Source organism: Saccopteryx bilineata, chromosome 2 (genome assembly GCF_036850765.1).
Source record: "Saccopteryx bilineata isolate mSacBil1 chromosome 2, mSacBil1_pri_phased_curated, whole genome shotgun sequence".
Taxonomy (NCBI): Eukaryota; Metazoa; Chordata; class Mammalia; order Chiroptera; family Emballonuridae; genus Saccopteryx; species Saccopteryx bilineata.
In genome coordinates, this window is record NC_089491.1 from 220744308 (window position 1) to 220760362 (window position 16055).

The 16055-nt window shown below is 44.8% G+C and overlaps 1 protein-coding gene across 3 annotated transcripts in view; it reads right to left on the reverse strand.

Moving 5' to 3' along the window:
- AGPAT3 (1-acylglycerol-3-phosphate O-acyltransferase 3) overlaps positions 1–16055 on the reverse strand; it is an 88161-nt gene that overhangs the window by 66311 nt on the left and 5795 nt on the right. The window lies entirely within an intron of this gene.

Sequence of the window (16055 nt, forward strand, 5' to 3'; positions counted from 1 at the left end):
AGCCCTCAGGCCTCTGGCCCTCTGGATGAGATGCTCTGCCCTTCCCAGCACAGCAGCTCTGCCAGGCCTCATTTGCACTCTCAGCTCCCTTCCAAACCCCAGGAAACGCTGCACACTGGGCTCCCCTCCAGGAAAGCCAGCCCTCCCTCCAACACAGCCTTAGGCTGTGATCAAGAAAGCTAACCACCACTCCCCCTCCACTGGCCAATTTTAGTCTTTGTTTTTGTTTGTTTTAAATTATGGTAAAATATACATAAAATTCACCATTTTAACCATTTTCAAGTGCACAGCTCAGTGGCATCAACATTTACATTGTTGTGTAGCCACCACCACTATTCATCTCAAAACCTCTCACCTTCCCCAACTGAAACCCTGTCCCCATTAAACAGAGACTCCTCCTTCCCCTGCCCCTCCCCCTCCCTGGCACCACCATCTACTTTCTGTCTCTGAATGTGACTCCTCTGAGCACCTCATATAAGTGCAATCACACAGTATCTGACCTTTTGTGACTGGCTCATGTCCTCCAAGTCAATCCATGCTGTGAGCATATTTGTTTTTAAGGCTGGATAATATTCCACTGTACGCACAGGCCACATTTTTCTTTTATAGGTCTTATAGTTTTAGCTTTCAAATTTAGGTTTCTGACCCATTCTGAGTTAATTTTTTTTTACAATGGGAAGAAGTAGGACAAAAGTTTGTTGTTTTTTTGCATATGGGTGTCCAACGATCCTGGCATCACCTGTTGAAAATGCTATTTGTAGTAAGGTACCAAAAAGTTGCAAAATTAATATTGATATTCTAGGAGGAAAGATCAGGCTTTCCTGCTCCGCCCTTCCTTTGGGGAGGGGAGGGGAAGAATGAAGAAGTTTCTGGCTTGCAAGGACAATAGGTCATTTAGTTTTAAATCTAAAATAAAGGTTAACTGAGAAATTTTTTCTCTTTCAATGGGAGACAGAATTTACATACCACACTACATTGATTGTGGTTCCTCCCCCTTCCTGGAATCCTGAGAGTTACATACCTCTAGGGCAGGGGTCCCCAAACTTTTTACACAGGGGGCCAGTTCACTGTCCCTCAGATCGTTGGAGGGCCGGACTATAAAAAACAACAACTATGAACAAATCCCTATGCACACTGCACATATCTTATTTTAAAGTAAAAAAACAAAACGGGAACAAATACAATATTTAAAATAAAGAACAAGTAAATTTAAGTCAATAAACTGACCAGTATTTCAATGGGAACTATGGGCCTGCTTTTGGCTAATGAGATGGTCAAAGTGCTCCTCTCACTGACCACCAATGAAAGAGGTGCCCCTTCCGGAAGTGCGGCAGGGGCCGGATAAATGGCCTCAGGGGGCCGCATGTGGCCCGCGCGGGGCCGTAGTTTGGGGACCCCTGCTCTAGGGAAAGGAGAGAAGATGAACCCTGAAAGATTGTAAATATCTTTGATTGTGTTACCTTGAAAGTGTTAATGTTTTTGTGTATCCCCTAAAAAAATGTTGTAAGCTTGTGCCATGATGTCATGCTCTCTCCAGCCCACGTGTGATCAAGGGTATATAACCAGCCCCCGAGATGTATTTGGCACACTTGATTTGGGTCTGCAAACGTCCCGTGTCAGCCATATGTGGCCGGCATATTTAATAAATTTCCTCCTTTAATAAAACCCTTCAAAATTCATCTGGACTTGGTGTCTCTATGTAAACCCACAGAAGTGAGGTATGGGTACTTTTCAGCATCTGGGGTACGGTACTTTACAACACTATTACTTCCTCATTGAATTACGTTGGCACTTTTGTTGGAAACTGACTATAAATGTGTGTGAGTTTGTTTCTGGAATCACTCCATCCCATTGATCTTCATGCATACCTTTCCACAATGTCTAGATTACTGAAGCAATAGAGAGAGTTTTAAACCCAGGTTTTGTGTCTTCAAAATAATTTTGGCTAGTCTAGGTCTTTGGATTTCCAAATAAATTATAGAATAAGCCTGTTGGCTCTGGCTGGTTGGCTCAGTGGTAGAACATTGGCCGGCATGTGGACATCCCAGATTCGATTCCCCGTCAGAGCACACAGGAGAAGCAACCATCTGCTTCTCCACTCCTACCACTTCACTCCTGCTTATCTATTTCTCTCTCTTTCCCTCTTTCTCTCTCTCTCCTTTTTTTCTCCTCCTACAGCCATGGCTCAATTGGAGTGAGTTGACCCCAGTGCTGTGGATGGCTCCATGGCCTCTGCCTCAGGCACTAATAAGAGCTTGGTTGCTTAGCAACAGAGCAACACCCCAGAGTGGCAAAGTATCACCCCATAGTGGGCTTGCCAGATCAGTAGGGGCACATGCAGGGGTCTGTCTCTGCTTCCTCTCCTCTCACTGAATAAAAAAAAGAAGTAGCCTATAAATTTCTAAAAAACAAAGCGAAAACCTTGCCAGAATGATGATTGTGATTGCACTGAATCTACATGTCAGTTTTGGTAGAATTGGCATATTACAATACATTAGTAACATTGGGTCTTATGGTTCATTAACATAGATAGCATAGCTCCCCATTTATATCGGTCTTCTTTTATTTCTCTTGGCACATTTTTTGTTATATTTTTCCCTAACAATTTTATATTTTCTTTTTATTTATTTATTTTTCTTCTTTTTCCAAGTGAGAGGAGGGGACATAAACAGACTCCCGCATGCACCCTGACTGGAATCCACCTGGTAACCCCTATCTGGGGCCAATGCTCTGCCCATCTTGGGCTGATGCTGACAACTGAGCTATTTTTAGTACCTGAGGTGGAGGCTCTACAGAGCCATTGTCAGCACCCAAGGCCAATGCACTCAAACCAATCAAGCCATGGCTGTGGGAGAGGAAGAGAGAGAAAGAGAAGGGGGAAGGAGGAGATGGTCGCTTCTCCTGTGTACCTTGACCAGGAATCGAACCCAGGACATCCACAAGCTGGGCTGATGCTCTACCACTGAACCAACTGGCTAGGGCCAGAATTTCATATTTTCTATGCTACTGTAAATGGTGTTTCATTACAACTTTTAATTGTCTGGTGCTAGTATATAGAAATAAGATTGATTGTGTTATATTGACCTGCATCCTGTAAACTCACTAAACTCACCTACTAGTTCTAACAGCTTATTGTAGATTTCTTGGGATTTTTCACATCTGTGAATAAAGACAATTTCACTTCTCTTCCATTGTGCATGTTTTATTTTTCTCATCTTACTTTTCTAGTATAATGTTGGATAAAAGTGGTAAGAAGGAGGGGACATGCCCAACGTCACAGAGCACCTCCCTGACGAGGCTGCTTAGGGTTGCTTAGGGGCGGGGAGCAGGACATGGGCTACAAATGCAAGCATATCTGTGACTTTAAATTTTCTGGCAGCACCTGACCAGGCGGTGGCACAGTGGATAGAGTGTCGGACTGGGATGTGGAAGGACCCAGGTTCGAGACCCCAAGGTCACCAGCTTGAGCACGGGCTCATCTGGTTTGAGCAAAAGCTCACCAGCTTGGACCCAAGCTCGCTGGCTCCAGCAAGGGGTTACTTGGTCTGCTGAAGGCCAACGGTCAAGGCACATATGAGAAAGCAATCAATGAACAACTAAGGTGTCGCAACGCACAACAAAAAACTGATGATTGATGCTTCTTATCTCTCTCTGTCCCTGTCTATCCCTCTCTCTGACTCTCTGTCTCTGTAAAAAAAAAAAAAAAAAAAAAAAACCTTTAAAAAAAAAAAAATTTTCTGGCAGCCACGTGAAAAAGGAATAGGCAAACATAATTTAGTAGGACATTTTATTTAACCCAATATATCCAAAATACTATCATGTCAACATGTGACTAGTATAAAAGCACGCTAAGAAAAATGTCTCACACTCGTCTTCACACTCTTTGGCATTGTGTGCATGTCACAATGACAGCAGCTCTTAACCCAAAGCAGCCGCCACAGCTCATAGGTGTGGATGGGACAGTGAAGCTCAGACACAACATGCCTTTCAGAGGGTTCTTTTCCTCCTGTCTCCTTCGTCCTGTGCTCGAGGGCGGGCTGGGTGCCTCTCCACCGATGTGCTTGTATCAGTGTTTGTCAGATGTATCTGAGTTGGAATAAGAACTTTAGATTAATTCTGCTTTTGGATGGTAGGTACAGGGGTTCAGAATTTAAGAAATCTGTTTTCAGATTTCTTCATTTTAAAAAAAAGAAGCTAACCCATTCCTGGAAACATAATCACAAAACAATAAAGTGACAAAATCTTTAAATACTTCCAATTTTCTATTTCTTCAGTAAACTTTGAAAGGAGAAGAAGACACTGAACCCTTTCCGGAAATAAGTACAAATGAACCTGTAAGTGACCAAGTATAAACAATTAATAATTACCATCACTTCCTTTTCAATTTTTTTCCCAAAAAAAGTTATTTATAAGAAGCCTCTCTCTTATTTATAGTCTATCAGTCCTGCTTTCTGTCTCTCTGTGTGTTTCTCTCTCTCCCTGTCTCTTTCCTCCCACCACCAGGCACTTCTCCCCCACCACAGAGTAACAATATTAGGAAGGATCACCTCTGTCATCAAACCACTGGCTTGGTAACAAATCTTTCTTGCTGTACACAGTTAATATACTACTTGTCATGTGTGTAAATTAAACACCATGTTAAACAAAGTTCATCTGAAATGCTCAGAGGACTGTGGCCACTGACTTCATGTTGTGCTGGGGGGGGAGCACTGAGTGCCTCTCTCCCCCTGTGTGTTTGTATCAGTATTTGTTGGATGTATGTGAATGGGAATAAAAAGAGTAATTGGCAAAATCATTGTTATAAAATAAGATTGTCCTGCCCAAAATATAATCGACAAATTTTAAAACTTATTTTTAAAAGGCCACAGACATACATGTGACCCCCTCCCACAAAGACACAGATGGCAATAAACAAAATGTCTGAGAAGGGAGATTATCCCCTTGAGCCCATTAGCCTCCCAGACAATAAAGCAAGACAGGCCCACCTCATCAGAAGCCTGAACCAGCAGTCACCTACAGTCCTTAAGGTAGCTAGCTTTCTTTCAGGGATTCCCGGACACAGACTTCACACCCAGAGTAGCCCAAGGACATGAGACCAGAAGGACAAGGAGCCATACCTGTTCCCTCCAATCAGCCACCCAAGGACCACAAAGTAAAGTTAGCAGCCAGTAGCTGCCACTACTCTGGCAGCTCTAAGGGAAGGAAGAGATGCTACTCTCAGATTTGCTGAGCCATGAAATGATTCAGCAACAAGGAAAATCCAAAGTTGGCACAGAAACGCAGCGCTGTATGGTGATGACAAGCAGACATTCACTCAGGTTTGGGCAGGTGGCACAGCTAATGCCAATACACCAGCCTCTTCTGTGTTCCAGAACCTCACTGGACACAGCAAGATGCTTCACTGTAATGCTACCAAGCTTCTTCCAGGAAAAATAGTAACAGAGATGGACAGAAACCACAGTCTTCTTCATCTGCACCCAAGGGGAGGGCAGGAGAGCCAGCACCAGCATGAGAGGCATGTGGGACCCTTCTCAGGTATCCAAGGGTTCGTGGCCAGTTTCAAGAGGAACTTGTGCAGAACTCGCCCTTGTTTCTGTTCTTGCTCCCTTTTCACTGTGGCACTTTGTCAGCTGAGCCACTTTTTTCTAAGTGCTATTGTCCCCAGGGCAGACCAGCCAGGACTCACTATACATACAGGAAGTCACTTCTCCAGCACTCATCAGGTGCATCATGTGTGGATACCTCTTTACAAAGTGCCTTCATATGTGACTTTTCCAGTTCTCACAGGCTCTGGGGGAAGTTGAGAAGAGGGGCACAGGCTATGACCAAAGGGAAGTTATCTACCGGAGCTGCTGTCACCCAGCTCTCAGTCTTGAGCCTACGGTACACCCCAACACCTCTGCATAGGAAAGACCAGTCACCTGATATCTATTTTCTTTATTTTTCTGTGTGTGTTTTAAAAATATGTTTTATTCCTACCAGCAGGTTGGGCCTGCTTGGAGAGATGGGTACTCTGGGCTCAGGGCATATGTGGTTGGTGAGGAGATAATGATGACTGGGAAGCTAGAAGGAAAGGGGGTGGGTCTAGAGGCCAATCCCCAGGGCTCCTTAGATACAATTCTGAAAATGGCTAAAGGACTCATGGCAAGCTAACACCATGCTACCAATAACATTAAGAAATTGTTGCCTGACCAGTGGTGGCACAGTGGATACAGCATTGACCTGGAACTCTGAGGTTTCCAGTTTGAAACCCCGAGATCGCTGACTTGAATGCGGGCTCACCAACTTGAGAGCAGGATTGCCAGCTTGAGCACTAGATCACTGATATGATCTCAAGGTTGCTGCCTTGAACCCAAAGGTAGCTGGCTTGAGCAAAGGGTTATTGGCTTCACTTGAATCCCCCCAATCCTCATCAGGGCTCATACAAAAAGCAATCAGTGAACAACTAAAGTGAAGCAACTATGAGTGGATGCTTCTCACTCCCTCTCCTCGCCCCCCCTTCCTGCCTCTCTCTTGCTAAAAAGAGAGAGAGAGAGAGAGAGAGAGAGAGAGAAAGAGAGAAAAGAAAAAGGAAATTCTTATAAATCTAGCTGCCCATCACAGTTGAGGTACAAGTTTTTCATCATGCAGTCAAGGACACTGGGGTCTTTCTGGTTCTTTGTAAAGGCAGGCAGTTCTGTATTCAGGAGGATTAGGGACTCAGTCTGGGAAAGTGTATAATTGTTCCTGTCCTTCCCAGCACGCCTCTGGTGAACAGCAATCAGAGACTCGACGTGTGGCTCAGTCTCTGTAGGGCTGGACATTATTGCATGTCAAAGTGGAACAAAGCATGGAGGCTGTCACCTGCCATCTATTTTCACTGCTGACCTTAACAGAATTAATTATGCCACTGTCATATTTCACAGACATAGCAACATGACATATTGGATTTCAAAATGTAAAAATAAATGGAAACACTATTAAGCACCTAGAAGAGTGTCATTCTTTCCAAGGTTACTGGGGTGAGCAGAAACAGCCCAATCCTTTCAGAGGTAAATTGGCAATGTGGCTCTAGTCTTCCAAACATGCAGACCATGCACTCAGCAATCCACCCACAGAATTGTCCTCAAGAGGTTAACCAGAGCTTCAGCACACAAGGACGGCCATCATATGATAACAGAGATAGAGAAAGCGTCAGCATCCATCATCAGGGCTAGCTGCATACACCTACCGTCACACATAGTCAAGTGCAACCCTCATGGTCTTCACCCGGGGACAAGGACAGGGGCAGAGGTCAACCATGCAACATGAAATGAAGAAAGATGCAAGAAGTGAGTCCAGCCTGACCTGTGGTGGCACAGTGGATAAAAGCTTCAATGTGGAAAGCTGAGGTCACTGGTTCAAAGCCCTGGGCTTGCCCAGTCAAGGCACATATGGGAGTTGATGCTTCCTGCTCCTCTCCTTCTCTCTCCTCCCCTCTTTCCAAAATGAATAAAAAGTAAAAAATTTAAATAAAAGGAGTCCATCTCTGTGTTAAAAGCATGTATGCATGTGTGGATAGGAAAATTCCAGCAAAGTGACAGCCTAGTTAGAGGATGAGTGGGGATTCACCCGGCAAAGGGGGAAGAGTGTTCTGGAGAAAGGCATGCAAAGGTCCAAGGCAGGTATGGCTCAGGAAGAGCCCTAAGGCCAGCTATGGTGGGGAGCACGGAGCGTGAGGAAGAGAAGGGCATCACCACAGGGGATTAGAGCAGGGCAAGCGGGAACCAAATTAGGGCTGTTGAAATACAACTTCAGATTCACCATAGGGGATAAATTTGATGGGAGTGAAATGGGCACAGAGGCCTTCAGGGGGCACTGGAGTCACCAAGTGTGAACTGTCTGGGGGCAGAGGTAGGGGGGAACTATGAGTACATGACAAGGGAGATAAGATTGGTGAGGTTCACCAGTGGCTGGTGGGGGATGGGTATGGGGGACACAGAGAAAGGGGGTCCCAGGTGGGTCCCAGGGTTCTCGCTTAGATGCCAATGGATGGCAACTTCACTGCAAGAGACAGGAACATGAGAGGAAGCTTATGGACACCAGTGTTAAGGGCAGGAAAGAGCCTGCTGAGACTGGGGTGCCTGATATGAGATGACACAGTGGAATGTGGGCCCAGGGTTTAGAAATCAGAACCAAGAAGAAATGGAGGGTTGGTGTCACTCCTTGCAGGAGGCCACCAGCAAGAAAACCTCAGATGCACAGAGCCCCAAGGTGCCTAGTCATCATTTCTTTCACATTTACTTTCTAATTTTAAAATTTGACATACTAAGATGTAATAATCATTTTCCCTCAAAAATCATGGTCTTCAACTTAGTACTATTAATCATCTTTTAAAAACCATGCTCTTTATTACCGCTATATACCACATACTGCATACATAAGGTAGTTTTTCAGCTACAAAAAAAAAGTTATGTGAAGAAAAGTGTTTAAATAGAGACTTAGTCTGCCTATTCTAGGATAGCAGAAATCATCTGTTGTATGGACGAGAGACAAGTCAACAGAAAGCTAAGTTCACTGAAGACAAAATCTGAGACACACCTTGCAATCATGTCCCAAAGTGATTAAAGCAGCTGGTACTCACGTGCTGGGGGTGCAAGGGTCTTCCTCACTTGGAAACCTCAGGTATCACATTTGTGTCTTCCACAAGGCAGTTTTAGGCCAGGATATTTCCCCCAAGTTAGCTCAGTCACTTAGTCATTTAGCCCTAAATCTACGACATTCCTTCAACTTTCATTATTGCTTTATTCATCAGGATTTGTATAAATTCACCCAACCATTAGCAATTGTTTCAGTCTTGGAATTTTATTTTGGGGTCATTTCCCTTCTCTGTCCATTGCATCTGTAGAAGTCCCCTTTGTGAGTCCATAAAATTAACCTAAAATAGTCCCAGCTCAATCCCACCCTGGGATCTATGCAGAACACAGTCTCTCCACGGAGACTTTCCTCTGTGAGCCTTGTGGAAATATACACAAAAAAACTTACTTGAATATAAGTCCATGATCCAAAATTACAAAGTACATGAGAAACTAGCTTTAGGGAGTGACAGGCAACAGAATAAGCAGTGAAATTCAACCCTCAAAAAATTCAGACTTTGGTATTACATTTGGTATTATTATTTTGGTCTCATTAATTGCAGTATATAAAATAAGTATATTTAGAAATAAAAGAAAGTGCAAAGATATGCAAAGAACACGAAGCAAAAGAAGAGGTAGATTTGGAAAGAACCAAAGAGGACTGCTAAGAATAAAAAACATAACCACTGAAATGAAAAGTTGAATAAGTTAAATAACAGATTAGATAGAGACGAAGATAAGGCTGGAAAACTGGAATAGAAAGCCAAAGAAATTACTGAGAATGCAGCAAAAAGTGACTAACTGGCATGAACAAGAGTTTAAGAGGTTTGGAGAGGCCCTGGCCGGTTGGCTCAGCAGTAGAGCATCAGCCTGGTGTGCAGAAGTCCAGGGTTCAATTCCAGGCCAGAGCACACAGGAAAAGCGCCCATCTGCTTCTCCACCCCTCCCCCTCTCCTTCCTCTCTGTCTCTCTCTTCCCCTCCCACAGCCAACGCTCCATTGGAGCCAAGTTGGCCCCGGGTGCTGAGGACAGCTCCATGGCCTCCACCTCAGGCACTAGTACAGCTCCGAACCTAAGGAAGCAAAGACCCAGATGGGCAGAGCATCGCCCCCTGGTGGGCGTGCCGGGTGGATCCTGGTCGGGTGCATGCGGGAGTCTGTCTGACTGCCTCCCTGCTTCAAGCTTTGGAAAAATACAAAAAAACAAAAAGAAGCTTGGAGGGTGGTGTGAGACAAACATAAGGTAGCAGTAAAAGCCAACAAAATAGGGGCTGAAAGTTTTCCAGAATTGCTAAAAGACACAAAACTTTATCTTCAGGAAGCACATGGGATTCAAAGAAGATAAACAAAAGAAATCCACTCTAGAGATGGCACTGTAAAACTAAAGAACACCGGGGTAAAAGAGTCTAGAAAAGCAGCCAGAGAGAAAATATACTACTGACACAGGAAGGGCTGACAGCCACAGAAACTAGGAGACAGTGGTGTGACATAATTCAAGTCTCAAAAACATCAGTGACATACAGATCATGTCCTATGCCCACAAGGCTGCTGAAGTTAAAAAAATTAACCTAAAATCCCCATACATTTAAAGCTTTTTTTTTTTATTTGTATTTTTCTGAAGCTGGAAACGGGGAGAGACAGTCAGACAGACTCCCGCATGCGCCCGACCGGGATCCACCCGGCATGCCCACCAGGGGGCGATGCTCTGCCCATCTGGGGCTTCGCTCTGTTGCAACCAGAGCTACTCTAGCGCCTGGGGCAGAGGCCAAGGAGCCATCCCCAGCGCCCGGGCCATCTTTGCTCCAATGGAGCCTCGGCTGCGGGAGGGGAAGAGAGAGAGAGGAAAGAGAGGGGGAGGGGTGGAGAAGCAGATGGGCACTTCTCCTGTGTGCCCTGGCCGGGAATCGAACCCGGGACTTCTACACGCCAGGCCGACACTCTACCACTGAGCCAACTGGCCAGGGCCTAAAATCCTCATACATTTAGAAGAAAAAAATATCTTCTATTATCACTCATGAGTCACAGAAGAATATCAGAAAATTTTAAATGCTGAGAACCGAGCAATGAAAATGCTATATACCAATATATACAGGCTACCTACTGTACTGTAGAACCAAGGTCGACAGTTACAGCCTTAAATGCTTATGATAGGGATAAAGCCTGAAAATTAAGAAACTGTGCTTAGAAAACACTTTTTTAAAAGTTAAGCTTTCAATTCAATAAGCTATAAAGAGAACAGCAAGATAAACTCAAGGAGCATGGAAAGCAGGAACGGCAGTGAAAGCAGAAATTAATGATACAGGAAACAGAGGATAAAGACCATCCACAAAACTAGAAGTTGGCTCTGCAAACAGTAAGAAAATGGATAAATCTCTGCTGAGATGACAAGAAAAAAAAGAGAGTCAAAAGCAATTTTAGGAATGAAAAGGGGAACTTAACGTTAGACATGGTAGAGATTTAAAAATTAAGAAAATAAAATGACCTTTGCCAAAAGGAACCAACAAGTTGAATGAAATGGATAATGTGGCAGGCAGCTCTGAGATGGCCACCATGGTTCACACCTCATGCAATCCCCTCCCCTTGAAGGTGGGCCAGACCTAGTGACAGCATGGGTAATATAGGTCACCTCTGAAATGAGGTTTTCAAAGACAGCAACTCAGACTCTCTGTCTCTGTCTCTCTCTCCCCTCTTTTCCTTCTCTCCCTCCCTCTCTCCCTCTCTCACTCCCTCCCTCTCTCTGTCTCCTTCCATGCTTGCACGCTCTGATGAGCAAGTTGACACACTGGGGAGGCCCTCAGAATTCTTACAACAGCCCATGTGTAAACCTGGAAAAGGACCCTTCCCCATGGAGCCTTCAGTTAAGACCACAGCCTGGCAACACTTCCATGGTAGCCTGTGAGAAGCCTCAAGCCTGAGAACCCAGCTAAACTGTGCCCAGATTTCTAGACCACAGAAATGGTGAGATGATGGTTTTGTTTTGTTTTTTGTTTGTTTTTGATGGTTTTGTTTTTAAAGCCAGTAAATGTTGGTATCATTTGTTACACAGCAACAGGGAACTAATACAGATCCCTCCCTAGAAAAATAACTTGCCAAATCGTATTCAAAAAGAATTGGAAAACCTGAACGGATCTGCAACCAGTGAAGGAACTGAGCAAGGACTTAAAAACCGATCTACATGAAAGCTGGGCTCAGGCTAAGAAACTACATAGAAAACATATAACCTCAGTCTCACATACACTCTTTTACACAACAGAAAAGAGGCAACACAACCCAACTCAGATTATGAGACCAGCATAATCCAGATCCCAACCCCTGATGAGGACAATATAACAAAGGACAATTACAAGCCAAACTCACTTCTGAACCTAGCTGCAAAAAATTCTAAACAACAACAAAAAAATTCTAAACAAAATATCAACAAACTGAATACAGCAACGTAATAAAAAGTAATATATCATGCCCAAGATGGGATGTTTCCAGAAAACCAAGGAAATCTACTCGGGTACTGACTGTACCAAGTTAAAAGATAAAAGGAGAAAATCCTATGTGATCAGATCAACATATGCAGAAAAAGTCTTTGATAAAACAACATTTTCAGTAAAATATTCTTATAAACAAGAGAAGTTTCTTAACCTGAAAGGGGCATCTACAGAAAAACAAGCATTTTCTCTCTCTTTTTTTTGTAATTTCATTGTTATAAGTGGGTAACAAAATAAAATCCAAGTGGCGCCTGACCAGGCAGTGGTGCGGTGGATAGAGCGTCGAACTGGGATGTGGAGGACCTAGGTTTGAGACCCCGAGGTCGCCAGCTTAAGCGCGGGTTCATCTGGTTTGAGCAAAGCTCACCAGCTTGGACCCAAGGTCGCTGGCTTGAGCAAGGGGTTACTTGGTCTGCTGTAGCCCCACGGTCAAGGCACTTATGAGAAAGCAATCAATGAACTAAGGTATCGCAACAACAACAAAAAAACACTAATGATTGATGCTTTTCATCTCTCTCCATTCCTGTCTGTCTGTCCCTATCTATCCCTCTCTCTGACTCTGTCTCTGTAAATTAAAAAATTAAAAAATTAAAAAATAAATCCAAGTGGCTATATTAATACATTTTAATCCCTCCCAGCTGAACCATTCACACCTTACGAGAAATAGCCTCTTATTTCTTAGGCCTCATCCCAGTACATCATCCATCATTCCAATACAAGGAATTTGAGAAGGTGTTCCTGCCCCTCCCATCCCCCACTCCATAAACGTTGCTCTAAGTCCTGCTAACTCTGCTCCTGGGCAGCTTCTGCAGGAAAAAGGAGGAATGCCCCGTTCTTCAGGGGCATCGCGTCCAGGTCTGTGGGTATCTCCTGGTTTATCCAGCCACCCCTCAGAGACAGAACCTGGCTTTGTCGCTAGTGTTAAAATTCATCACCCAGTCTGGACTGTCTGTCTCACACCTGTGGCGTGACTCCCAGGAGTATGGCTGCCGGGTTAAAGGACAGACATCTTGGTCCCTCCGTTACCACGAGTCCCCACCCCACTCGATAGCTGCACCCTTCACTCCCTTCAGAGCCTTCTGAGCAGAGCGTGTCCCACTCAGGGATGTCAGACCGCTTGTTTTGAGAAATGGCAGGTCCCATCCCCTTGTACCCCTAATGTGGCCAACTGTCTGTTAAGAGTTAGTTCACTGGTAAGCCCTGACACCTAACTGCCACCATGTGGCCTGTCTGCCTCCATTCCCAGCCACACAGCCAGGTCCCTTCTACTCCCCACCTCCTGTCCCCTCCACTCTCATGTCAGTTGTATACTTTGGACAGCACTTGCCACCTTCATGGCCATTTGCCACCTTCCTGGCACCTGTGCTCAGCAGCGAGGCCCTGCTTCCAGTCACTGCCAGCACATTGCTGGGCTCACTGTTGTCTAGCAGTCAGCTGGCACACATGCCTTCGACGGTCCCTAGAAGGACTCTTACAAACATTCCCTGAACTCTGATGGGCCCCTACTTTCTTTTCTGAGACCCTTTAGGGTGTGACAGGTATCCTACATGCTATGGAAAAGTCACAGGCCAGCTGCTTTTCTTTCCCTGATAGGTAACCACCTCTGGGGCGCCACATTGGCTAGGCGGGGTCTCTCTACCTGGGTCAATGTTCAGGTGGCTTTGGGTCCGTCAGCAGCCAGTCAGCTCTTCCACCTGAGGAGAGCTTCCCGAAGCTTTGGACTGAGTCATGGTCGGCCACACTGTTCGGGTTTCCTAATTGTGCATATTTGGTTCACTGATGACACAAATGTTGGATTCCTGCCAGTCTGCTGTGTCAATCACTGTCTCTTTAACTCTTTTTTTCAAAACTTTTAAGTATAATATACACACGGAAAAGTGCACACTTCCTAAGTGCATGGCTTAAACTTTCACAAACCAAATACACCCAAGTAACCAACTTCTGGATCAAGACAGAAAGCATTCCCAATGCCCCAGAAGGGCCTGTGTGCTTCCATCCCATCCCCAGTGTCCCCCATGACCACCCCCTGACTCCGGGCAGCCGACCTGGTTCTGCCCGCTTTCGGGCTTTGTATCCCTGGATCAGGCACCACGCGCCTCTATGCCTCACACCCTTTGCTCAGCACACCTATAAGACCCACACATTTCTGCCTGTGGTTGTGGCTACTTCATCTCTTTCCCATCATGTGAATTTTATTTGAAATAATATTCCATTGCTGGCATATGCCACATTTTTCTTTATCAGGATTGACCCACTATAAAGAGCTGCTGTGGCTCACCTGGGTCATGCCTGCACCAGAAGTGGCCCCCTCTGCAGACCTAGCCACACAGCCTCTGAAGTACAGTCCTGTACTTCTAACATTTTAGAAGGCCATCTAACATTTTAGCCACCCTGGTGGGCAGGTCAGCATCTCCCTGTGGCTATATTTTTGTATAACCCTGGCGACCAATGGAGGTAAGTCTTCAATCTCTTCATTTTTCTTTCCATCTGTTTGCCTCTAATCCCAGGAGGAGCAATGGAATGATTCAGAACCGAACAGCCTGTGTTTGTACCAGCACAGCAAGCATCGTTTCCTTAAAATTGGGAACAAGTCAAGAACGCCATATCATCCCTCCATTCAATGCCATCCTGAAGGACCAGGCAGTAAAATGGAAAGTCAAGATATTAAGAGCATGAGTATGAAACAAAACCACCACCATTCCCAGACAACATGGATGCCTACAATGAAAATCCTCCAAAATCTACAAATGGATAAGAAATAGAGATTGGTAACGTGACTGGCTATAAAACTGATCATGAGAATCAGCTGCCTTTCTGTACAACGCCAACAAGAAGTTAGATAATTTTTTAATGTGGGTCCATCTTACAGACCATGCAGTCTGGGAAACAGCCCAGTACCACCATGTAAATCCTGGCGTGTTCGTGCCTACCTCCTGGTGTTCTACTCAGAGCCGGTAAGATGACTCCACACATGACACTACATGTGCACCAGGAGACGTGGACCAAAACAGATCACTAGCAGGAGTGCCTTCTGGTGAATGAGCAGACACATTTTGTAAACATCTGTACACGGATCTCAGGAGCACCTCCTGTGTGCTCCCGGATACATGGCAGCCCCTTGTTTTCCACTGACATTCTCTTGGCATATTCTCCTTCCTCCACCACCATCTAAGAACCCTGTCCTGTTTCCAGAAGCCGTGTGTGGGGGTGTGAGGGGTAGACAATTCTTTGGTTTTCATCCATAGATAAAGGCTTAGGTTTCTGTTATTCATTTCCTGCTCCTTTTACATGCATTTGGGAAGTGCCCATTTTGTCCTCAGTTAATTAGTTCAGTTACTGTATTTCAAAAATTAAACAAATATTTTAGAACCAGAGGTTGTAAAAATAGAGGCCTACAGGACAAATTCAGGCAGGCAGGAACATTTCTGATTTGCTTGCATGGGCTGTGAAAGATAATTAACATATAATAAAAATAATTGCATATAAAAATCCAGATTTCTGGCTTGTCGCAACAAACTAACAATTAATTCTGGTCCCTGTGCCAACCTGACCATATTGGGTAGGGTCAGTGCTGGGGTCAGGTGAGTATGCCCAAGAAAGGCACTCCATCATCACTTATGTCCTCACAGCCATCACTGCCAGCCCATCAGAATCGGTGTTTACAGCTTTCACATATTACAACTTTCTTTGTTCACAGAAAAGGAAACGTTTCTACCCAATAACTCTCTACAATGTAAAGGAAAGAGGTGAAGGCACAAAGCAGGTAGGACACCAGGAAGATGCTGTTAGGCTGGAACTCGAACTGCCCTGCAGGCTACCAGCACATTTGCTGACAAATGTTCTAGAACTTCGCTTACAGGAGCATGCACCTTGGTTTAGAAAACTGAGGGTAACCTTTACATGCTGACACGCATGTGCTGATCTCTGTCAGCCATCTGGAAGCACCTGCTTCTTTCAGTGGCACACTGGACCTTGCGGACATT